Here is a 6,682-nt window from a genome sequence, read left to right as displayed (position 1 = left end):
CTCCAGGAGGTCATGAGAGGTTTGCATGCTCTGGAGTGATACGACCAACTTGTGTCGCCTCTCCAGGCCCCGCCCCGCACCAGGGTTCAGACTTTCAGCTCTGACCTTCTGCAGATCTTTGAGGGGCCATTTCCTGCCAGACACCAAAGCACACAGGAGCTGGCAGCTGGGAGCCTGCCCCTCCTTGCCCCTGTGCACAAGCCCCGGGAAGCCACAGAAGAGGGGTCAGGGCCACCTGAGCTGTATCACCTACTGTCCATGTGGCCTTGGGTTGGTCATTTCATCTCTCTGCCTCAGTTTCTTCATCTGTGAAATAGGGATAGTAATACTACTTTAAAAGTTCTTGGAGAATTAAATTAGGTAGTGTAGGGCCCGTAGTAAGAACCTAATAAGTAATAGCTGATGTAATAAGAGACTGCTTGTTAAGCCCCATTCTGATCCTTCAGGTCAGAATCCAGGGCTACAGGGATGGGCTGGCTTGGAGGCCTGGGGCCCCTTCTTCGCATCCACAACCCTCTCCAGGAACAGGACTGACAAGGCAGGCAGCCCTGTCCTCTGGGGAATTTCCATCTAGTCAGATGTTTTTGTACAAGTTTATTCACTGAACATAATTTTATCAAAGTAACGCATATTATGAGCACAAAGGGCTCATCATGAATGGTAATACCCCTCCCTTCTCCCTCCCAGGTCATGCTCCTGGAAAGGAACCATTTTTAATTCTTTTAACTTATTCTAGTTTCAGTTCTCCTGGTGAGTCCGTAAACAAGATGCTAATTATGCTATTTCTCGATGTATTCATTTTGTTCTGCCGTAAGCTACTAGCCTCCAGCTCTAATAGAAGAGCACCTGACCCACTCCGCCCATCCCACCTCCCAGGTCAGCTACCTCTCTCTTTTTAAGCCCTTGTAACTAAATTTGCTTTTGTTACTTTAAAGATTGGCACCTGAGCTAACAATTGTTACCTATATATATATATATTTTTGCTTTTTCTCCCCAGACCCCCTAGTGCGTAGTTGTACATTCTAGTTGTGGGTCCTTCTAGTTGTGGCATGTGGGATGCTGCCTTAGCGTGGCTTGATGAGCAATGCCACGTCCGTGCCCAGGATCCAAACTGGCCACACCCCAGGCTGCTGAAGCGGAGCGCGCGAACTCAATCACTTGGCCACAGGGCAGCCCCTAGCTTTTGTTACTTTAAATAATAGCTGTCTATGGTCGTGTTCAGTGTCAGTCGTCAGGCACAGCCAGCTGCACAGTAGTTGAGGGAGTAGACTCGGCAGCCGGGCTTCCTGGGCCAGCCCCAGGCTCAGTCACTGACTGAACGTGTAACCCCGGGCAACAAATGTAACCTTCCTGGGTCTCTGGCTGCTCATCTGTGAGGAGAGCTTAACACTACAAGTATCTGCCAGGCAGCCTTGTCCCAAGATTGAACGATCTAGGCCAGGCAGAACAGCACCAGAGCCCCAAGTGCCAAGTAAACAGAGGTGGGCGGTTGTAAATTCTGACTGTCACTTTGTGGCTTCCCTTCCTTTCTCTCTCTTCTGCCCAATTTCTGTTATGTGTACATTTACTTTTATAATGCTCAAGGTAGCTAACGCTTGCATTCTCTTCTTTGCAGTGTCCAGAGCTGTACCGACACAGCAGCCACTAGCTACATGGGACTACTTTAAATTTAAATTAATTAAAATTAAGTAGGATTTAAAATTCAGTTCCTCATTTGCAACTAGCCAGCCACATTTCAAGTGCTCAAAACCACTTGTGGCTAGTGGCTGCTGTACTGGATAGCACAGAAGTAGGATATTTGCATCATCTGAGAATTCCGAGATCAGCACTGTCTGGTCTGGAGTTTGAGTCTGAAAATGGAAAACAATTAATTTTCTTTTTTTAAAAAAATTACATAATTTTGTTCAGTGTGCAGCCAATAATCTATTATGGCTATCTATACTTAATTATACATCTTTTATTTTTTCCTGGAGTTTCTAATTGCTTTTCATAATTCCTTCCTCTGAGTGTCCTACCTGTCCCCTGTCTCTCCCAGTTGCTACACAGCTTCAACTTGGGACTGCTGGTTATTTTGCTCCCAGATGGGGTCCTCTATTTCTCGCACCCCACATCCTCCTCTTTCATGGCTTATCCCCTCATTTTTGCTGGAGCACATCCTCAAGTCACTTCCTAAGAAAGAGACCTTCCTGAGAAGAAGGTAAACTTTCTAAATAATCTTGCACCTAAATATGTCTTTATTTCATAATCATATTTGCTTGATATAGAATTCTAGGCTAAAAATAATTTTTCCTTAGAACCTAGAAGGCATATCTCAGTTCCTAGAATCTGGATACTTGATTTTGCTGATGAAAAGTTTGATGCTAATCCAAGAACTTTTTTCGGGAAAAAAAGGAAAAACTTGAAATCCAGCCTTCAAATTGGAAAGCCCTACACCAATACCTAAAGTCCCAATTAGCTTTTTATTAGCTCCCTCTAAAGTACGGACTTTAAAGAAATACCAGACATTCAGAAAAGCTCTGCAGCATGACAGGAAAGCACCCAGATAAACCTACCCCATCATCCATTCTGACTCCCTCCTTCCTAACAGAACCCCAGTTTGTTCAGAGGCCCACCCTCCATGTGCATCAGGGACACTGCCTCCTCCTTAGCTCTAGGAGAAAGTCTGATTACCCCAAAGTCACCATCCCACCCCTGCCCAGGATTGGGCCCATGGGATCCAATTCCAGCCACTGAGATGCAAGGCTTCTTGGAAAGTTCTTTCTTACTTTTTTTTTAAATTAAGATTATGATAGTTAACAACCTTGTGAAATTACAGTTGTACGTTATTGTCAGTCATGTTGTAGGTACACCACTTCACCCTTTGTGCCCTCGCCCCACCCCGCCTTTCCCCTGGTAACCACCGATCAGTTCTCCCTGTCTATATGTTAACTACCACCTATGAGTGGAGTCATACAGAATTCGTCTTTCTCTGTCTGGCTTATTTCACTCAACATAATACCCTCAAGGTCCATCCACGTTGTTGTGAGTGGGACAACTTTGTCCTTTTTTATGGCTGAGTAGTATTCCATTGTATACATATACCACATCTTCTTTATCCAATCATCAGCTGCTGGGCACTTAGGTTGCTTCCACGTCTTGGCTATTGTGAATAATGCTGCGATGAACATAGGGGTGCATGGGACTTTTGGAATTGCTGATTTCAGGTTCTTAGGATAGATACCCAGTAGTGGGATGTCTGGGTCATAAGGTATTTCTATTTTTAACTCTTTGAGGAATCTCCACACTGTTTTCCATAGTGGCTGCACCAGTTCGCATTCCCACCAACAGTGTATGAGGGTTCCTTTTTCTCCACAGCCTCTCCAACATTTGTCACTCTTGGGTTTTGGATATTTTTGCCATTCTAACAGGTGTAAGGTAATATGTTAGTGTTGTTTTGATTTGCATTTCCCTGATGATTAGTGATGATGAGCATCTTTTCATGTGTCTATTGGCCATCCGTATATCTTCTTTGGAGAAATGTCTGTTCATGTCCCCTGCCCATTTTTTGATCAGGTTGTTTGATTTTTGTTGTTGAGCTGTGTGAGTTCTTTATATGTTATGGAGGTTAACCCTTTGTCGGATAAATAACTTGTAAATAATTTTTCCCAATTAGTAGGCTGTTTTTTTGTTTCAATCCTGTTTTCCCTTGCCCTGAAGAAGCTCTTTAGTCTGATAAGTCCCATTTGTTTATTTTTTCTATTGTTTCCCTCGTCTGAGGGGTTATGGTGTCCGAAAAGATTCTTGTGAAACTGATGTCAAAGAGTGTACTGCCTATATTCTCTTCTAGAAGACTTATTGTTTCAGGCCTAATCTTTAGGTCTTTGATCCATTTTGAGTTTATTTTTGTGAATGGTGAAAAAGAATGGTCAATTTTCATTCTTTTACATGTGGCTGTCCAGTTTTCCCAGCACCATTTGTTGAAGAGACTTTCTTTCCTCCATTGTAGGCCCTCAGCTCCTTTGTCAAAGATTAACTGCCCATAGATGTGTGGCTTTATTTCTGGATTTTCAATTCTGTTCCATTGATCTGTGCACCTGTTTTTGTACCAGTACCATGCTGTTTTGGTTACTGTAGCTTTGTAGTATACTTTGAAGTCAGGGATTGTGATGCCTCCAGCTTTGTTCTTCTTTCTCAGGATTGCTTTAGCAGTTCGGGGTCTTTTGTTGCCCCATATGAATTTTAGGATTCTTTGTTCAATTTCTGTAAAGAATGTCATTGGGATTCTGATTGGGATGGTGTTGAATCTGTAGATTGCTTTAGGTAGTATGGACATTTTAACTATGTTTATTCTTCCAGTCCATGTGCATGGAATGTCTTTCCATCTCCTTATGTCGTCGTCAATTTCTTTCAGGAAAGTCTTGTAGTTTTCGTTGTATAGATCTTTCACTTCCTTGGTTAAATTTATCCCAAGGTATTTTATTCTTTTTGTTGCAGTTGTGAATGGGATTGAGTTCTTGAGTTCTTTTTCTGTTAGTACATTGTTAGCGTATAGAAATGCTACTGATTTATGTATGTTTTTTATGTATGATTTATGTATGTATTTTATATCCTGCAACTTTGCTGTAGCTGTTGATTGTTTCTAATAGTTTTTCTATGGATTCTTTGGGGTTTTCTATATATAAGATCATGTCGTCTGCAAACAGGGAGAGTTTTACTTCTTCATTGCCTATTTGGATTCCTTTTATTTCTTTTTCCTGCCAAATTGCTCTGGCCAACACCTCCAGTACTACGTCGAATAAGAGTGGTGAAAGTGGGCACCCTTCCCTTGTTCCTGTTCTCAGAGGGATGGGTTTCAGTTTTTGTTCATCGAGTATGATGTTGGCTGTGGGTTTGTCATATATGGCCTTTATTATGTTGAGGTACTTTCCTTCTATACCCATTTTATTGAGGGTTTTTTTTTAATCATAAATGGATGTTGGATCTTGTCGAATGCTTTCTCTGCATCTTTTGAGATGATCATGTGGTTTTCATTTCTCATTTTGTTAATGTAGTGAATCACGTTGATTGACTTGTGGATGTTGAACCATCCCTGTGTCCCTGGTATAAATCCCACTTGATCATGGTGTATAATCTTTTTGATGTATTGCTGTATTTGGTTTGCCAAACTTTTGTTGAGGATTTTTGCATCTGTGTTCATCAGTGATACTGGCCTGTAGTTTTCCTTCTTTGTGTTGTCCTTGTCAGGTGTGGGGATCAGGGTGATATTGGCTTCATAGAATGTGTTAGGGAGTGCTCCATCTTCCTCAATTTTCTGGAATAGTTTGAGAAGGATAGGTATTAAATCTTCTTTGAATGTTTGGTAGAATTCTCCAGAGAAACCGTCTGGTCCTGGACTCTTATTTTTGGGGAGGTTTTTGATTACTGTTTCTATTTCTTTACTTGTGATTGGTCTATTCAAATTCTCTATTTCTTCCTGATTCAAATGGGGAGGTTGTAAGAGTCTAGGAATTTATCCATTTCTTCTAGGTTGTTCAATTTGTTGGCATATAGTTTTTCATAGTGTTCTCTTATGATCCTTCGTATTTCTTCAGTATCTGTTGTGATTTCTCCTCTCTCATTTCTAATTTTATTTATTTGAGACTTCTTTCTTTTTTTCTTAGTGAGTCTGGCTAAGGGTTTATTGATTTTGTTAATTTTTTCGAAGAACCACCTCTTTGTTTCATTGATCCTTTCTACTGTCTTTTCTTTCTTACTTTGGAAAGAAAACCAGGGGCAGTGACTTCTCTTTCCCATCAGACATGATTAAGGACACATCGTGCAAGTCTAAGAGGAACCAGCCATAGGATGATGACAACAGTTGGGTGGCAGAGCAGGGAGACAAGAGGAGGGGATACCTGAGGCATTGTAAAAGCTGAAATCCCACTTAGCCCATTCTGTGAGTGTCCTATAAGCTGGATCTTTAGTTTTTTGTATCCAAAAGCATCATAAGTACATGAACAAAATGAAAAGCAATTCTTGAGGAAATAATAGAATTTGTATAAGGAAAAGAGAAAAAAAGAAAAATCTGATATTCTTAGAGAAATTTGAGAAGATATTTCTTCCTTAAAATAAGAACAGGATGCTAAGAAAAAGAAGAAGTACAGTACAAGACCAAATTCTTAGGAATTAAAACCACGATACTGAATTTATAGAAATGTTAGAATATAAAATCAAGGAATTATCCTAGAAAATAAAATCCCCAAAGAGTGGAAGACGGGGGAGAAAATATGAGAGACAATATATGAGATTGCATTATTTCAGGTAAATCTATACTGCTGTAACAAAGAGATCCAGTAATGTGGCCTAAAGAACAAAGTAGATCATTTCTCTTTAATGGAACATGTCCAGGTTAAGTGGCGGTAGTTGGTGAGGCAGCTCTGCATCTCACATCATTCAGGGACCCTGGCCCTTTCCAGGTCATTGTTCTGCTATCCATGAGGATGAATCTGCTGTTTTAAGTTCTAGCAGAAAGGAAAAGAGAGCATGGAGGAAGCACGCCTTGTCCACTTCTTAGGCCTAAGACTAGAAGTCCTAAACACCAATTCCATCACATTCTTTTGGTGAAAATTTAGTCAGATGACCATGCCTAACTGCAAGGGAGGCTGGGAAAGGTAGTTCGGCCATGTTCCCATGGGGAGAGGGGATCACTGGATTTTGGTGGGCA

The sequence above is a fragment of the Equus asinus genome, chromosome 14, assembly GCF_041296235.1.
Source record: "Equus asinus isolate D_3611 breed Donkey chromosome 14, EquAss-T2T_v2, whole genome shotgun sequence".
NCBI classification, from domain to species: domain Eukaryota; kingdom Metazoa; phylum Chordata; class Mammalia; order Perissodactyla; family Equidae; genus Equus; species Equus asinus.
Note: the sequence above shows the minus strand (reverse complement) of the source record.